The sequence below is a fragment of the Lepisosteus oculatus genome, chromosome 11 (genome assembly GCF_040954835.1).
Source record: "Lepisosteus oculatus isolate fLepOcu1 chromosome 11, fLepOcu1.hap2, whole genome shotgun sequence".
In the NCBI taxonomy this organism is placed as follows: Eukaryota; Metazoa; Chordata; class Actinopteri; order Semionotiformes; family Lepisosteidae; genus Lepisosteus; species Lepisosteus oculatus.
The window spans coordinates 38,291,284-38,309,459 of NC_090706.1; the positions used below are offsets into that span (position 1 = coordinate 38,291,284).

At 43.5% G+C, this 18,176-nt stretch overlaps 1 protein-coding gene and 1 long non-coding RNA gene across 2 annotated transcripts in view; both read left to right on the forward strand.

Annotated features, from left to right (window-relative positions):
- Nucleotides 1–18,176, forward strand: part of neurl1b (neuralized E3 ubiquitin protein ligase 1B) — an 88,201-nt gene that overhangs the window by 3,947 nt on the left and 66,078 nt on the right. The window lies entirely within an intron of this gene.
- Nucleotides 5,564–16,299, forward strand: LOC107077711 (uncharacterized). Its single transcript, XR_001478710.2, has 4 exons — nt 5,564–7,386; nt 7,885–7,984; nt 8,570–8,761; nt 12,613–16,299. It is a non-coding gene; the product is annotated as an uncharacterized lncRNA (long non-coding RNA).

An 18,176-nucleotide genomic window follows, 5' to 3' on the forward strand; every position in this document is an offset into this window, starting at 1 on the left:
CATCATGAGCTGACTGGAGACTAGCAATACAGCTGAGCCTCGTCTTAGAAAACAAAAATATTATGGAAGGCTTAGCCTTAAAAACGATACAGCTGTGGAACAAAACCAGAAAACCTCCAGTCTGACAAAAATACTAAGTCAAATAGTTTCAACAAACCATGCCATTGAACAATGTACTAAACTTACACGTGTTTATTTCTGCAGTAGGACGTGTTACAATAATGTGACAGGCTTCTCCATCAACCCGGGATGATTGCCCGTTAAATGAGCGACGCATCATAAATCGAGCGTTCAGGGCCGACTGCTGATGACTCCAGAGAAGGAGTAAATCAGATAAATAGCTCCCCAGCAATCACTCACTGCAGGCCGAGATGGATGCACTTGTCTGTTCCGTGTTAGTTTAGTCTGGCGAGAGCTGTTACGAAGTCTCCGTCCTCGACAGGCCGTTCGGTGGGGTGACGCACAACGCGGGTCGACGAGGAGCAGAGAAGCGCGATTTTTTTTTTTCAATAAAAGCTGGAGCCAAGAGTGCGGGTGGTACTCTCGACCTCCGAGAGCCGGTGAAATCCGAGGGCTGTTTTTATTTATTCATCACTTCTGCATTCTCGCTTTGCCAGAGTCCTATAAATTTAGCCCTTTCAGCGCTGTTTAATTTTCCTTTATCATAATATTTATCTTCACGTAAGAGAAGGGGCCCAGAAAGGCAGCAAGGCCCGTTGGAGTTTATTTATAGTATTGTTCTCCAAATCATCTCTGTGTTGCCTCAGCGACTGGGCAATCCGACATTTTAACTCCGATCACCAAAGGGTTAAATTATCTGCGCATCCACGTCTGTAAGGAAGGTTTCATTATTTCACAGATGCTGATTTTCTAAATTAAAAAAAAAATCTACAAACAAGAGGGTATAAAAGCTTATTGGCTCCACCGGGGGAAAATATTGGGTTTAAACACAATAATTATTTTTTCTTCGTGAAAATGTAACATTGTGGGGGGCACTACTATTGCATATATACGGCAATATATTCATATTTCCCCATTATTTACACAATATCTTCACACTCCCCTTTGTGCAAATATAATTAACATAAAACAATTACGATGTCTCACCAGTTAGACCTATACCCACTAGTGGTTTACAGCCGTTCTGTATACATAAAACACAAAAAGGTTTCAGCCTATGCTTATATGGAATGCATCTGAATTTGGTTTTACACAGCAGCCAGCAAGACACGTGTCGTGTGAAGGGACAAGGAACTGACAGTATTTCCGCGTCGGTCCGCATAGTCATGAACGTAATGAAATACGGCAATGCATCCATCAAAATCCCAAAACAATTCAAGGTCGCCACGCCAGGCTGCTTGCCGTAGCCAACAGAGTAACGCATTTATGAAGAGAGGCCTGTAGGTGGCGATGTGTTGGCATCAGTATTTTGAAAATAACGCAATGTTATTATCCGTGCATTATCTCGCAATACTTTTTCTCCGTGGCGCTAATAGGCTTCCGTAAGAGGGTTCTATCTTACATTAGAAATATCAGAATTTGTAATTGACTGCAATGAAATAGTGATTGAAGTTCAACCTTCTCTTGCCTGATAAACGGTATTGGTACCTGTAATCGACCAATTGCAAGCGAATTATGCACACAACCATTGTTTTATGATAAATGGTGTACAATAAATGTTTAAGAAACACTTGTATAAATGTACACTGCTCTATACATTAAAATGGGGATTATATTTTATTGGCACACTGATTAACCTTACACCTGGCTGACAGTAGTGTAAAGGAGATACTCACGTGTTGCTACTGTACATTGCTGACAGGGGAGAGTTCACAGTTCGGATGGCAGTGGAAGAGAGGCTGAGGGTGAGGCAGGCAGCTGTGAGCTGGAGGGGAGGATTCTGAAGTAAACCTGTAGGCATGATCGGAGGTACAGCTCGTGTCTACAGAGAGAGTTCATGATCTGTGATCTGTGGTGCCCTGGACATGATCCTCTCCGGTTTTTCTGTTGTACAGCTGTCCAAATTCCCATACCAAACTGTGATGGAAGCTCTCAGGACACTTTGATCCTGGCTGTGTAGAGCTGATGAGGAAGCTGCCGGTTCTCTCTGTGTTTCTTACCTTGCCTGAGAAAGTACATCCTCTGCTGCCCCTTCTTAACAATATGATAACGTGTTGGTGCTCCATTCATGTCGTTACTTATGTATGATCCCTAAAATCTGAAGGAATGTGTCGTCACTATAGGGCGGTGCTTCATGATGAAAATCTTCACCTCGGCCTTCAGACCTGCCTTTCAGTGCAGCCGAATGTGTGCCGATCCTAACTGACTCCTGGCCGAGTGGGCTTCGGGTGTGTACTATGAACTATAAAATCCATGTGGAGATACCTACTGAACCAAAGAGTAAAATGGCTCCCATTTCTGAAAACAGAGTGAAAGCCCCAATGGGAGAACCCCCAGTTTTATATAGAACGGCAAATTCAATATGTTGTAGTCTCCTTAAAAAAAATATTTTCATGGCAGGCCCATGTATCCTCGTGTATCTAAATGCGTCTATTTATATATTCACACTTATGCATACAATATAGTACAATCTGACAGCCTTGAATTAGCTGGTGATGGAAGAAGGGCCTTCTGGCACTCCAGAGCTCCCTGCTGCCTGAAGAGGCCCTGTGTGTCTCATAGTTGGGATGTTTTTGAGAGATGGGGTATAAATACTGGCAAGAGATGAAGTGGAGGTGATTCTGATATTTGATATAATTTAATTAATTCTGAACAAACTGCACGGTTTGTTTAACGGTACATATAAATTAGAAGCTTATTTATGCCTACTGAGTCATGCGACCTTTCTCCCCTTGCAGCACTACAACCTTTCTGGCTGTGGCGCACATAGTTAAGCTACACCTTTGTATGAATGCCAGATGTTTTTTTTAGCAAATGCACCACGACATTTCTGTGATAGGTCAGCACAGGAAGTCCATCATCGCCTTGCCCTTTAAACAAAGAAACAGCAAGAACATCCTACTTGTTACCCATTTTTAACAGCTCGATTCCCATCCAAGTCCACCTTTCTGGCCCTAAGGCAGGGATTTTGGGAAAGGGAGGAAGAGAACTTCTTTTATTTTTTCCTAACCATAATATGGTAGTCAGCACTCGGCCAGAAAAACTTCATTGTGCTATAAACATCTGAACTACTGCAAATAGAGCATGTCTCCCTGATCTGATTATAGCAAAGACTGACTGACACATGATATTGATAACTGCAAAAAAAAATGAAAAAATTCTAAATATAAGGTTTCAGCTGACATTTATAATGTAGCTGCAAATTGGGACAGGCTGCAGTTATGCATTCCTGCTCCTGTAAGTTGTCCAACCACAATCATTTTCTAAAAGTGACTAATTGCTCAGTTGGTCATAAACTGCGCGGGACTGTATTTCTCTTACTGCGTTGGAAAACACCAATGAATCGATCCAGGCATTGGTATGGTTGTGATAACCAGCTGCTGATCGGATGTGAAATGGTTTTAATGTCCGGTATCTAAGATCGAAAATGCATTCACCGGGAGCGCTCCTTCTGTCTTCCAAATAGGAAGTGCGTGCCTTTTTCCCATGAAGAGACAACCCTGTAACGGAGCTTTTCTCTGGAGGGAGAAGTTCGTGTCTGGGTAGCAGTGTGGGATGTTTCCCATGGCTGTCTGGGGAGGGTTAGGGCAGAGCTGCCCATAATCTGAGAGAGCTGTGGGAGGGCAGGAATGTGTTCTGGCTCCGCTCAGATGACAGAAGGATGGAAGGACTATGTAAATCTTGTCTCTCTTACACTTCCAGAGCTCTACAGCACGCCTGCTGCTATCGGGAGGACAGTACCTTCTGAAAAAAGACTAGCCAGTTTCATTAGTCACCACAGCTGGAACACAGCGGCGCACCGGAACACTGACATGTCTGAACTTTTCAATCTTCAGTGGAAAGATCCAGTTTTTCAAATGCATTTGATTTCCAACATGCGCAAAAGAAACACAAATCTACTGTTTTATGTTTTAACTATTACTAAGAAGCAAACTATAGCTTTTTTAAATGACTCTTTTTTTTTTTTAAATGAAATGAAAGTTTCACGGTCAAGAGAGACCAAAGTGACCTAGTGATTTTGAGCTTCATAGAAATGTAGGTCAGTAAGCTTGTATGGTTTTAGCCAGAATGTCTCTGTTTCACTGTTTCAGAATAGTCTTGCATTTTAGTACATTTGGCCAAACTCTCTATGCTTGCAAAGTAGAACTTTTCAGATTTTTTCCCTAGCCAAGGACTCAGTGGATACCTTCAGTTGTAACTCATCTGTAAATGTCATACACGAAACGTCTCATTGGATGGTGTTCACTGGAGAGCCAGGGTCTGGTCATGCGGTACAGTTCAGACTCGGCTGTAGCTCTTACCCCACCAATCACAGTCCCTCTGTGAGGATGAATAAGTCAAACTGACTGCTTAGAATTCATTCTGAAACCTGTTCCGACATCTCTGTGGTGTAAACGAGCCTGCGTGGTTTTGGGAGTTTTCATCATTTGAAGGTTAAAAAAGGGTATAGAGAATGTGAGGCATTTCTGTTAAAAGAGTCTTCAGTGCAGCTGAAACGCTGTGTGGAATATCACAGCCTCCTGATTTAAGCACTGCAACAGAATAGCTTCTAGCTTCAGTATTTTGTATTCCGTATTTCAGCTTGAAGAAGTTAAATGCTTGACCCTTATTAACCATTTTTAAAACGACAGTTACATTTTGTTACATGTTAAGGAAAATATGAAAAGAACAATTTACATCTTAGTGCAAGAGGTGGCAGGTTTCAGAATATTTTCAGTCTTATCTGTACTGAGTGTTCAAGCATTGGATGAGGTTATGAACTGAACCTGTACCGCAGCATAAATATAAACCAGTTAGCATTTCTCACTGAGAATATTCACATGTATAAAACGTCTGAAGCTGAACCTCAGTGAGAGCCTCCTTAGTGTTCTCCTTAGTTTCTAGCTGAAAGTGCCTTGTGCAGTGATAGCAATACTCTCTGATCCAGTCGAATTAAAAGCTGTAAAGTGACCTGGGCTGGTTAGATCCTTGCTTAAGTGGGTTAATCCTAAAAGCCTGCATCACGGAAAGGCAGGAGCCAAACCGCACGTCAGGAGTGATGCTCAGAACGAGATCTGACTCAAAGCCGCTCCAGTCCCCTCCATGGGCTCAGTGTGTGTTTGCAGAGTGTCTTCTGGAGAGATGCCCACTCTGTGTGGATGGGGGAGTTTGCCAGCTCCACAGGTAACATGAAAAGCGATTTGGGTGTCAGTCAAGCTTTTAAGGAGCCTGGTAATAAGGTGTGAGAGTGGATAAGCATTTTACACACATTAGGGGTGATTATCTGTCATACAGCAGAGGCCTTTTCAGCAGGAGACTGGAACGACCAGAGATGAACATCAGACATATAATGAGTCAGCACCAGAGCCAGTGCCTGAAATGAATCTCCTGGTAATAGATACTTTACCTTAGTCTCTGAATTTATGTCCTGTTCTTTGTCTCATATAAGGCTTAATCATAACAGTGGCTTGTTTTCCAGCTGCTTTTATCAGACATTTGTATTGAAATTAAAAAAAAAACAGGATACAGATACTTGGCCAATTGTGAGACAAAGCAAGGACACCAAAATTAACTTACGAATAAATCTGTAACACTGACACTGTTCCTAACAGGAATGTGTTGTCTGAGCTTCTACATTCCGTGCATTTTCAATTCTGTGGAGCTTGAGCCTCAAGTGACATCCACAGGGTGAAACCAGTCTCCTCCCACTTTAGTTTACGGCCCCTCCTTCAGCAGACACGGAGTGATGCATCAAACATGCTTCTAAAAGAAGCTGAATTTTCGGTTAATACCAGGTACATCCAGTAGGTGGCAGTTTTGTGTCCTCTTGCTTGGAGACCTCTTGGAATTCATGGAGCTCTGGGGACTTCCAGAAAATGTGGCCCTCTGCTTCTTCTTTTTTTTCCCCCTAGAAAATGTTTGTCCAGTCTATTTCTGGGATACCCTGGAGAGATATTTAAGTCAAGGTCATCACATCTCTTCCTGTCTGCATTTCTGTTTGTAGTAGCATTACACAGTAACTAAGTGAAACTCGGCTAATTCTCAAATGAGCATCACAACAGGAGCGGCCATGTCTATCACAGTTCACCTAGGTCAAGGCCACTGGTGTGATGACGACAGAGGTCAAATATTCCTCCAAGGAGTGACCACTTTTAACAGCTCTTGCCGGATAAGAACATAAGGTTAAAAAGTGAGACTTGAAAATTCAGCCCAGTTTGCTCATTATTTTGTGAGTTACGTCTTGATCGGAGCATCCAGACGCCCTGTGTCTTGAGAGATCTCAGTGAATCAGCTTCAGTCGTGGCTCAGCAACTTGTTTCTGACACCCACCACCCTTTGTGTAAAAATAGCCTCCTGTTTTCTGCCCTGGGTACGATTGTGCACAACAGATTATCGTACGTGGTGGTAATAATACATTATTGTTTGCTATTTCAGGTCTTTTCCTCTCTTGTTTTTGTATTTCAATTCACTGTGCTCCTACAATAATTCTAAAACACTGGTTGCATTGTCTGCAGTAGTGTACCCTTCAGGCATGTGTGTTTACTGCATGAAAGAAGATGTAACCTCCAGCTGTGATGATGGCTATTTTCAGGTGGATCTTGACACTGTAGCATTTAAAAGGAAAACAGCTGGCAATTACAGCCCTGGCCTGTTGTGTTCATGGAAAAGCTTCTCCGAAAGAAACCGCAGCTCTGACATCTGGATACCGGGTGGCAGTGCTTATAGAAGTAATGTCCCACAAGAAAATAAGGAGGTAAAAGAAACAATTGCACACAAAAACAATAAAGCCTGCGGAGTGATGGCTCTTGAGTGATCTGAAGGAAACTGATCGTTTCTGGTGATGGGCGGTCTCCCTCTTCTGCTCTCCTGCAGTGACAGAGGGTGTAGTGAGACAGGCACTTGCAGATCAGCGCAAACACAAGCCCAGATCACAGAAGAGCCTCATCCTGCCTGCACAATGTCGTTCTTATTTTTAATTAGCATTCCTTGTGTTTACTGACATGCAGAAGTATTTGTCCCAGACCTCCTCCTTTCTTGCTGTCTCTCTGGTGTCCTCCTCCACCACGGCCCTGCCCTCCTCTGAATCGCTCTGCGTTGGCTGTTTGTTTCCCCTCGTGGGGACACTCTTGGGGTAACGCTGTCCTGTGCGTTACACTTGTCCTGTCCCCCATGTCCCCTCACCAGTGCTGCTCCTGTGGGCGGCTAGGACACCCTCAAGTACTGTCAGAACAAAAGCTGAAAAAAAGGCTGCAAACCATATCTCCCAGATGTCCATGGAGAACCGCAGTTGAGTGCTACAGTACATTTTAGTAAAATCTGAATAGCTCTTTTGTTAGAGGAGTGACAAGAGGAAAATTTGACCTTTTCATTCCACATAATAAATGGATTCCAAATATTGTTTCAATTATTAGCATTGGTTAGATGAAAAAAAATTAGCTTCAGCAGTAAATATTGTTGATAAATGTGGTATGTACTTCTAATGCCTTGGTATTATTTTTATGTTATAATAATAATAAATATCCAGCCAGCAAAGTTTTTTTTTATAAATCTACTGGTGTACTTGCAGCCTTAATGAAATTCAAAGAGGACAGTTTGAACCGCCATTGATAAAGCCAAGGAGAGGGTGGCTAATTGGTGGTGTGTCATTTTCCAGTCTTCTTAAATGACCTATTAACGGAGGGGCTATAAATGAGAAGGAAGGATTCCTGGCGATGATTTTTGACTGTCTTGCACTACGTTAGCTTTGTTGTGGAAAGGCTTCATCTCTGATTTTCCCTTTCAAAGCTACAAGATCCATGAGGCAGGTTCTTCTCAGCTCTGTTCTTGGAGAGCCCAGTGTCTGATATGTTTCACATTTCTAAAGTGGATGAAAAAAGCAGAGCAGGTATGTAGACAGCTAGGATCTTTTCCGTTTTCTGTGAAACATTATAGATGACTCTGGCAAACCAAATGCTAGGATACTTTGTTTAGTTAAAAATGTAGAATTTAAGTCAAAGCATCTTCTGTTCAAAATTCAGGACTCATTTAGAATGTTGGTAATTTGTGTCACAAAATGGTGCAGTTTTTTTGCACCACATTATGGGAAAGATAATGCTTCTCTGGCATCGGTCTACAGAACAAACTAAAAAGAATGTCCTGCCCTGAGAGGCTGAAAGAACTAAACCTCTTTAGTCTTTAGTCTTGAACTGAGAAGGCGAGGAGGGATCCTGATACAAGCATTCAAAACCCACAAGGGTCAACCCAGGGGTTCTTCAGAATGAGCAGTGAAACAGGAAGTTGGACAAGAGACAGTTCTGTACCCAAAGGCTTGTGGGAGTGTGGAACAAGCCGCTGAAGCCCAGGCCTAGGCTTCCTTTAAGAAATGGTTGAATGTGATGCATGGATCAGTGAGCTCCTTCCTACCAGACGGGCTGAATGGGCCCACTGGACTCTCGTTTGTATCCTTTCTTATGTCCCTATGACTCATCAGGCGCCTGCAGTGGCATCACTGAAGGACTGGCCACTCCGCCCACTGTCACCGACCTCCTGTAAAGCACCAGGGAACTTTCCATGTGTCAGAAGATGAATGATCCGGCATCAGAGGCACATGTCTGCACATCTTCATTGTTCCAGCGCAGCACAGAGGGCTTAAACTTTAAAACAGCTGTCAGTTCCAAACTGGGTGGGTATATATATATTACAAAACAAAACACACCAAACTTTGTTTAAAACATATTCAAACAAAAGTTAATTAATAAGTTCTTTGGAAATGAATAAGTTCCTTGGAAGTTTGAGGAATTGTGAATCGAGGTTTGTGAGGGGGTGGCAGACCCTGAGAGTCACACACTGAAGCCCAGTCCATCAGGTATCTGAGATTCCATGTTTATTCCCTCTGGTGTGCACTTGTAAATGTTTTATTAAAGCCACTACGACCTCATTGTTCTGACACATTACCCAGCTGTTTGGTGGCGTGACAGTGCTTAGTTAAACATTTAAACCTGCCTCTATAATTCATTGCTGTTTCTCTTCCCTCGTTAAACCATTTTCCTGCTTCTATCCAAACTCTTCCTAAACATCTACATAGCGTGTATGATACACTGGCGGCTACTCACAGTCAAACCACAAACCTTGGAGCCCTTTTTTGCTAATGAATTTTAGTTTGCTTCTAAGCAATCAAGCCAATATTTTAACATCCATCTTTTTCCTGTATATCCTAGCACTTACTAGAAAAAGGGTAACACATTAGGCAGCCTTGTAATGCATGACGACATACATTCTGCATCTTAATTTGTTTCTTATTTGTGTTGAAGGCTTGTTTCTCCAAAATCGATTGCGAATTTCTTCATGCACTCAGGTTAAAAGTGCTCGGTTAAGGAGGGTGAAAGCGCTGCATGAACATGTGCCTCTTGCTGGAGCTCCTGAGTCCGCTGGCCAAATTATTAGGAAACCTCACTCAAATAAACAGTCTCTCTTGGTGGCAGACAATATGTGTCTTCCAGAGCCCAGATCACTTTCCTATAGAAGAAGGGTGGGACCAGTGGGGCAGCCAGCTCAATCTCACATGATTCTGTGGAAAGGACAAGTCTCTCTGCTGGCAAACTTTATGAGTGAGTGTTTGTGAGGTTCGCCTTCCGTGTAAGAGATGCACGGATCTCGGCGCAGAGGTAACTCGGATATTGTCAATCTGAGCCCGTCTGCCCGAGTTCAGTGTGTCTGAAGTGTAGACATGGCAGAACCGTGCTGCCTGGGGAGGGGGTGTTCAAGGAAGCTTCCCACTGCACTGAGGTCCCCTTCCCTTTCTTCCTCTGCGAAACCTGCTTCCTCTTCCTTTCCCGCTCAAAGACATCCTCTTTGCGTGATGAATTCCACGTGGCGATGTAACTACGGTATATACCATAAAACCGTAACATTGAGAACAGGGTGACCCGCAGCTGGACTGAAGGCCCAACACTGTTAGAAATCTGACATGGGGGAGCAGCAGGGGAGCCGCAGATGAACAGACATGTGTTTAAAGGCACAGAATAGGGTGTTGCTTAATTATCCACTTTGGATTCTGTCTCTATCTGATGTTTTATTTCTTGTATGGTGTTCATGACACTGAAATGCCATATACTGTACGAGCAATGCAATTCTTCACCTGCGTGGTATTCATAAGTATAGCATGTGCATTCATGAGTTTCCAACAACTCTGGCAGATGGGTACATTCATGTGACCCATCAGTACTCTTTTCTAGATTTGACATTAGTAATGCCTTCTCTCTGTCTGGCCCAAACCTTTAGGGCAGATTTTCTGTCATTGTGTAGGCAGGCCCTTTCAGATGTGCACAGTGTAGTGAAGTGAGATATTTTGCTTAGTGAACATCGGGATAAAGCGGCACATGCTCACTCTTCGTTTTTCCAGTCCATGTTTGTTGTGTTTATTGCAGTGTGGTATGTGTATTACTTTGCTTGTATGCTCATGCTTTCATTTCATTTTCATTTCCCCGGTGTCTGCTGATGTCAGTTATCTTAAATCTTTATCTGGGTGCCATAAATCTTATGACTAACCATGAATGAATATAATTATACATCATCTCTGGCAGCCAAACATCGATTTTCTTATAATTCAGGGTCACGGGGAAGCCAGAGCTGCAGGCACAAGGCAGGGTGCACCCTGGACGGGACACCGAGGGCAGAAGCACACTCGCGTCAGGGCAAATGTTCCCAGAAGCCAGTTAGCCTACCGGCATGTTCTGGGGCTGTGGGAGGAAACCCACATGAGCATGGAGAGAGCTACGAACTCCACACAGACAGCCCCCCAAGTCTGGAACTGAACACAGGGCCCCAGCGCCACTGCGCCACTGTGCGACCCCATCACTGGCCGATATAGTGGCATTGAGGGTCAGGGTACTGATGCTGTGGATCAGAGACTTGTGTTGCAGAACTGGGGGTGGAAGACACCAAAGAAGCACATCAGAGCTCTCGCCTTTAATCGGGTCCTTTGAAAGTGTTCAAAGAGCATGTCATTTTGTTCTGTGCCTGCTGGCCCAGGGTGATTTGTTTCAAGATGCGTTGCCGCAGAGTGAAATTGGTTCCCTTGTTTTCTAAAAGTCGCACTGAAAGTATAAAGTGACAATCGTAGCAGTAGATAATGGTAGTATAAAATTGGAATTACTTCATAGTATTAGAATCTGGCCGATGTTCTAGAGGAAAATGGAGAAAAAATTGCACAGGAGCAGAAAGCATTGAAAATCACACTTTTGGTTAATATGCATCCTCATATGTAAGTTATTTTTTATTTCAAATCTCTTATTCTTCAAAGGCTTACTTCACATTTTAAAAAAATGAGCTGTCCCCTCTGACTGAATGAGCTCAGCTTCCTCATCTTTGGTAGGCTGTGCAGAGTGAATGAGACAATGCAGTATGTGTTCAAAATGTTAAAGATGACTGGATGTAAAGAACAAAGAGACCTTGATCACTCTTTAACTGTATCACTGTATTAATGAGGTAAGTAGGTAACAGTCTATGTAGGTGAGGAAGATGAAAAAATGAATCGAGGTTCGTGATACTGTAGGTGATTTTTCTGCATTCACTTTCTTTTGTCCGGCCTGGAACTGTACCAGAGAGCCTGTGCATTGTAATGGTTTATTTGGTCACTAGGACAGGTCTGAAGGGCAGACAGCACATATATAGTTGTACCTACTAGATGCTCAGTGCAATAAGAGGGAAAGCTTTGCTCTGGATGTTCTCATGTGTTACTCATACACGTCATCTGATCCATCAACCACGTTGCTAGGCCCCATTTCAAGGACTGCAGAATTGGTATAAAGGTTCTTGGCTTTAGGATGTAAACCCATCCTCGATGAGACACTCTCAGGAAGGAAGTTCCCTCCTTTTAATATGCTTTAAACACCCTTGTCTCTTAAAGCCCTCATAAACAGCTCTTAGTGTATTAGTTTTCACCAACAAGGAGAGGGCTTAAGAAATCATTCTCATGTCTGAGGCAGGACTTGTGTTTAAGATGGATACTACAGCAGTGCTAGCTTCTAAGCTGTAGGAAAGACAGAAGGAGGCAGAAAAAATCCCCAAAATAAACACCATTCATGCACTTTCTCTGCAAAGTGAATGGGAACCCAAGTCTCCGGAATGAAACATTATTAACTACATGCTCTACTGGAACAAGTAACAATTTGCTTGACCTAATAAAATCTTCACAGCATCTTGAAATCAAATGTCAGTTTTAAAGGGCAACATCACATGTAGTTTGCAGAGTATGGGCTCTCTATAGCTACTCTTCTGAGGAAATGAAATCCAGTCCAAGAACTAGAGCGTAACTCTGTATTTGAAGAAGCAGAGATGAATTCTCAATATCTGCACTGTGTAGCCATGTTCACGCACTGAATAAGGTGTGTGGAATAGGTTTTATAAGTCACCCTAAGCCATTTCCAAAGGTTGGTTTCACGATCGTAATTCCTCTTCTTAAGGGCGCTCTGGCCCTTTTGTATTTTAGTTGATTATGTGCACCTCCCCCCCTCTTCTGTCTCCTTATTTAAGCCTGGTGCTCTTGCTATTCTTGGCTCAGCACTGTGAGATGGAAGCCCGGAAGCCCGCCTGCCAGCAGGTCCAGGAGAGACCCGACGCCATAGGCTTCGTCACGGCGTCCTGACCATCCGAGTCCAAGGCTCGGAGCGCCTGGCCTCGTCATCCTGGGTTTATTCCCTGTCCCTGTTCCAGATCCCGTTCTGGATTTTAACCATGTTTTGTCTCGTCTTGGATGGATCACCCGGTTTTGGACTTTGGACTGCGCCCTGGATACCCCATTTGGACTGTCTGGATCTGTTTGGCGTTGCCACGCCCCCCGAGCACCAGATCACGGTCGTCACGCCCCCCTGTGTGTCTACCCGTCCAATCTTGCTGTACCTCCCCAGATGTCCTTCTCCACTTACTTCCAGATTACACCGTCTGCATAGGGTCCTGAACTACGCTTTGCAGGAGCCTGGACCGGCTCCCGTTACAGTTGGGAACACCTGAAAATTGTTCATCGATTAAACAAGTACCTTATTAAAGTAAGGAAATGCCTTAGAGCTCAATATTTTGGTTCCAAAATGCTGTGGTGAAATACTTAATTTAAGAAATCACGCACAATTGATCACAATTAGATTGTTCCAAGTGTTCAGAAGCTGTCAGTTTAATGGTTATTTCAGAGCCTGCTAGAGAGCAGCGCTCCAGGAGTTGGGCTGGAAATGCCTGCACTACGGGAAAAAACAATCTGTTTAAGCACTTCAGAGTCCTGTTAACAAGAGGCGTCATCAATCAAGAAGATGGCTTTCATGGACTGGAGCAGTTCTAAGCCCAGGATTGCTTATTACTAATCTTGGGAATCCAATAAGAACCCAAAGCTCAACAGTGATTAATGACTGATCTTTAATGAAGTACCATGGAGCTGAAGAGAAAGGAGAATTCTTATTCTATATTAGGGTGCATTTGATAGCGAAGGAGAGTTGAAGAACTGTTTTAGTTTGTCACCAGAGGCCCATTCCAGTCTGCTGTATGGTCTGGCCAGGCCTTGAGTCCTTCACGTTTGACCCACCTGCCCGTTTCACGTGTTAAATCCAAAGCCTGATGTCAGCTTTCCATTGTGGAGAGGGAGGAAAGCTGGTGGCATCGTCACTGAGTGACAATCTGGAATGCTGCAGTTCGTGGGAAGATTTGAAGATTTGATTTAGTCCAAGCTTCTGTAATGACCTGAATTATACTTGGAGGAAAAAGAAGGAATTGGCACAGGTAGGTTCTGCAAAATCAGAAGTGGCGACACCTGAAAGTGAACAAGATCGGAGATACTCTGGCATTGCTCCTTTTAATGCAATGGTTTTTGTCTTTATTTTACTGAAAAAGCTGAGAATACCCAGATGATTGTTCGCGATGTGTCAGACTGGGGGGTGTGCAGCGTGCCCCTGACGTTGCCAGTACCATCTGAGCTTCTGATTGCCAGGCGGTGGTGCATGGATGATCGGCCCTATTACGCGTGGCAAGCGGAGGGGGTTTTAGTGGACCCCGGTGGGCGGTGAGTTTGTATTAAAAGAAGAGCTCGAGGTTGCTCAGGATAGCCTCTTTGCCATGACAGCTGGAGAGCAGGATGGAACAGTATGAAGCGGTGCACGCCCTTTGGGGCTGGGGACACTTGTTTGACCCACGCTGGTGAATCAGGAGGTGCAGCCTTCTCTCTCCTGACATTTCCGCCCCTGCAGTGATGTACACTCAGGCCACACGGCATCAAAGTGATGTTTATATCTCTCGGGCTGGTAATGCTCTTCCTATAACTTCCCTTCCCATCTTTTAAGTCTTTTCCTGGGAAGAGCTTATCTCTCTTTATAAGTCCAAATGGTTGTGCTGTTAAATTAAGGAAGTTAACACTGGCAACAAATCTTAAGCAAAGATTTTATGAGGTCCTTGTGGGGTCAACACCTAAGCCATTAATCCATTTAGTTGTGTTTTTGTAACCAAGTTCACACAAACATTTGAGGTATTTTTCACATGACTGCATCATCCCTTCCTTTCCTTCTTTCCTTGGATGGGATTCCGGGTTTTTGATTCCCTACCTCCTTCCCATGGCTGACATGCACACTGTGCAGCGAGGAAAACCTGAAACAGAGAGGAGGAGAAGAAATGAACAGCGTCTGCAAAAGCCCTTCCCACAGACCTTCTTTCATCTCTATTTGCAAAGCGAATTTTCCTGTTTGTGGTGGAGCTGAGTGACGGCAAAGACAGACAAGAATAACCTGACAGAATTTAAAAAAAAACAGAGCTGCTGGCTTCTGTGGCAGTCTGGGTATCCTGGTGACCACCCTCTAATGGACTTGTGTCCTGTCCTGGGTGTATCCTGCCTCATGTCCGTTGTCCGCCGCGATAGGCTCTGCACCATCCTATATTCGCTCATGGAAAATGGAGGGACGGTTCGGGTCAGCTTCTGATTTATCCATCTCTCTTCCCGAGGGAGGCCTCAAAGACGGGAGAGAAGCTGAGCTGTGCCTTGAGGTCCGCCACATTGCAACTTACCTTTCGGGTTCTGCGGGGTTTCTGCTGGTACTAGAACAGAGGGAAGCTGAAGCTTTGGTTGCTTCCTGCTTTCTTCCACTTTGTAAATAGATTTTTATGATTGAATGCTTGAAGTCACAGATGACACATCATTCTCGGCTTGCCATGAGTTCGCATCGCTGCCGGGAGGATAAATGTGAGCCACAGCAATTACCTGCATCCTGGTGTGCTGTGTGGGCGTTCTGTTCTTCAGTGTGAGTCATTCCATTCAAGTGCTCCAGACCATGTAGCCCACTGACTTCCATTCTTCAATATGCATTTCCTCATATCGAGTACTTTTTTTAAAGCACAATTTTCAGATTTGTTCTTAGACAGTATCGTCTGTTTATCAAAAGCTTCTGTAGGCACATTGTAACTTAGCTGTCTCTTGTTGCATTTGTAATGAAAGAAGACTAGACAGCTAAGCAACCGTATTCAAACTCAACCTGTTTGTGACAATGAAGTCACACTGCTTGAACGTACCTACAGGCAAACATGAAAACTGAACTCGCTGAATTATGAAATCCTGCCTCAAGTTTTGTGGCAAACCGGACCTGTGGAAGACGGAAAAGAACTCCAGCACACATCGCTTGGACTGACATACACAGACAATTTCATAGCCTGCAGCTTGTTTCCTGTCCGGTTCAATGTGCTGCATTTTCTCTATCCCTGTTATTAGGCTCCACCAATCAGGGTTTACGTGTTAAGCTGTCTTTAAGATGATTGGTTGTTGTTGAATTGAATAGGGGGAGCTCTGGCCTTTTCAAAATGTATGTGAGGTTTGAGGTTTGGTGGAGGGCTGGAATAAAATGAAGAAAGAGTGCCATTTGGAAAAAGCTGAAGCATGAGAGTTTTTATTCGAGTGGCTGTTAGGTGTGTTTCTGTGTTTGTGGAAGGAGCGGTTGGATTTTAGTTGGGTTTTGTTTACTCTCCATCATATTTACCTCATGGCTGTGTGTTGTTTGACTTAACAATTGAATCAAATGATTGTACAATGTTTGCCTTGTCCTGTGTTGTATTTATTTGTCTCGAACACTGTGAATACAAGCCTCACTTTGTTTTTTTTTCGGCGTACCCCAGAGTGGAGCTCCTTCTGTTTTTTCCACTGTCTCTGCTGCTCTACTGAAACAGTTGCCAGCAACATCGCTAAAAACCTGCATTATTTTAACCCCGTGAGACCCAAGCATAGATTTTCTTTCGTGATTGGATCACACATTCGGAATGTCCTAATATTGTTCTTTTACGGATGGTTGTGTGGTTGGTTGCCCATGTCTAGAGTAGCTCGGGTTTTCTGAAGTACTCTCGCGCCAGTGGAAAAGCCATTGTTTGTCTCTGGAAGCTGCGGGTTTCTAGAGCTGGGGTCTTATCATCACTGGCTCAGTCTGGAGGGCCCCAGTCTGTCTACAACTCGCAGCTCTGAAATCTGTCAGTTCCATTTTAGTCCTTTGGTTGTCTAAGCAGGGTTTTCCAGTTACTCCTTTGCTTCCGAAAAGTACACTAAAAGAGTTACATGACACAGGTCAAAATACAGGAAAAACGTTGTCTGCCTATTATACAGCATGAAAACCCTCGAGATCAGCTGTCTCCCAGTTCGTATTGGTCTTAAACTAGATTTTGCTAGATTGAAACCATTTATGTTGCTGTAAAAAATCTTGAGTTTGAGAGAGACTTTCAGAGCTGAAATGATCTGAGTTATTTAGATAACAGAGAGGGAAAGGTGTGTGTTGGGAAGGTGCTGAAACATGCTGGGTGCTTCATAGCCTGGCATGACTGTGCCCACTGGATTTCTGTTGCTGTAAAAGCCATTGGGCTTATTTTATATGGTGAGTGGTTACCTCTTAACGGGCCAGCGCACACGGTTAATTTGCAAGTTCTGAGCTCGTGCTGAAGAGGTAAAAATGGAGACCAAAAAGCTGACTGTTCTTGAGGTAGTGGTACTAAATATCCAACAAGTTACTTTAAAACTGCACCTTTCACCTAACTCAAAGGACCTTCTTACCGATGCACCAACGATCCTGTAGACATCTCTGGCCACCTCTGGTGTGAGACATGGCGGCTGTTTTGTTACCAGCACATCGAACACTAGCACTAGACAGGAGAATTGCTCAAAATGGGTCTGGGTGATGGGGAGACGCAGTCCACTGCTTCCTTACAGAAAGTTACAGAAAGCTCATAGATGGCATGGAGCTCCGTGTATTTTACAAATATATTCTAGCCTTTGGACTCTTTAGAATGGTGAGATACTGATTGTAAGAGCCCTGATTTAATAAAAGAGCATTTTCACAAGAGGAAAAAGGCTCTTTTGATGCACGGGCTTGGCTGACACAGCTAATGAGGAAGGAACTTGTTTGTATAATGGGCCCTCTTTCTGTTGATGTTGGCCTTAAAACTGTTTTAATGCCATTTAATTTTTTTTAGATGGTGTAGCTCTGAACAAGAACTGTTTTGTTATGGTAAGGCACATCCAACCAAACGCAGTGGATTGCCCATTTTATTTCCTCATCATTCCAAATTTTAAGGGACATAAAACAAGGCAAATTCCTGTTCCTTTTATTCAGATTAAAAATGTGTTGATGTGATCACAGTATGGTATGTGTATTGCTTTGGATTTTGCAGTAGAACACCTTTCATGCACACATCAAACGCATTTCTTACCTTCGAATTATGTATTTGGGGTTTTTGCCTTTGTAACTGGAATGTTGCAGTGTGAAGCACCTTACAGTCTGTTTTTATTGAAAGCATTAGTTTGTGCTGTGTGTATAAAGGTTGTTCCAAATTACCGAGAGAAGTTACATAGACATTACACTTGATTCAAGTGTCCCAGTAACTCCTGTTACTTCTGTGTACAGAAAGCTGTCAAAGTGTAGCTTTGCTCTTGCAGATATGACTTCAAAGCCTGGCACTGAAAGAATGACCTTTAGTGGTTGTCTGATACCAGGAGGTAAGAGCATAAAACTGATCAGGTCTTTGCAGAAGCAGAAACCATAACTCATCAGTCCTAAACCTGCTTTGTTGCAGTGTTTTATACAGTGTTAAATGCTTTT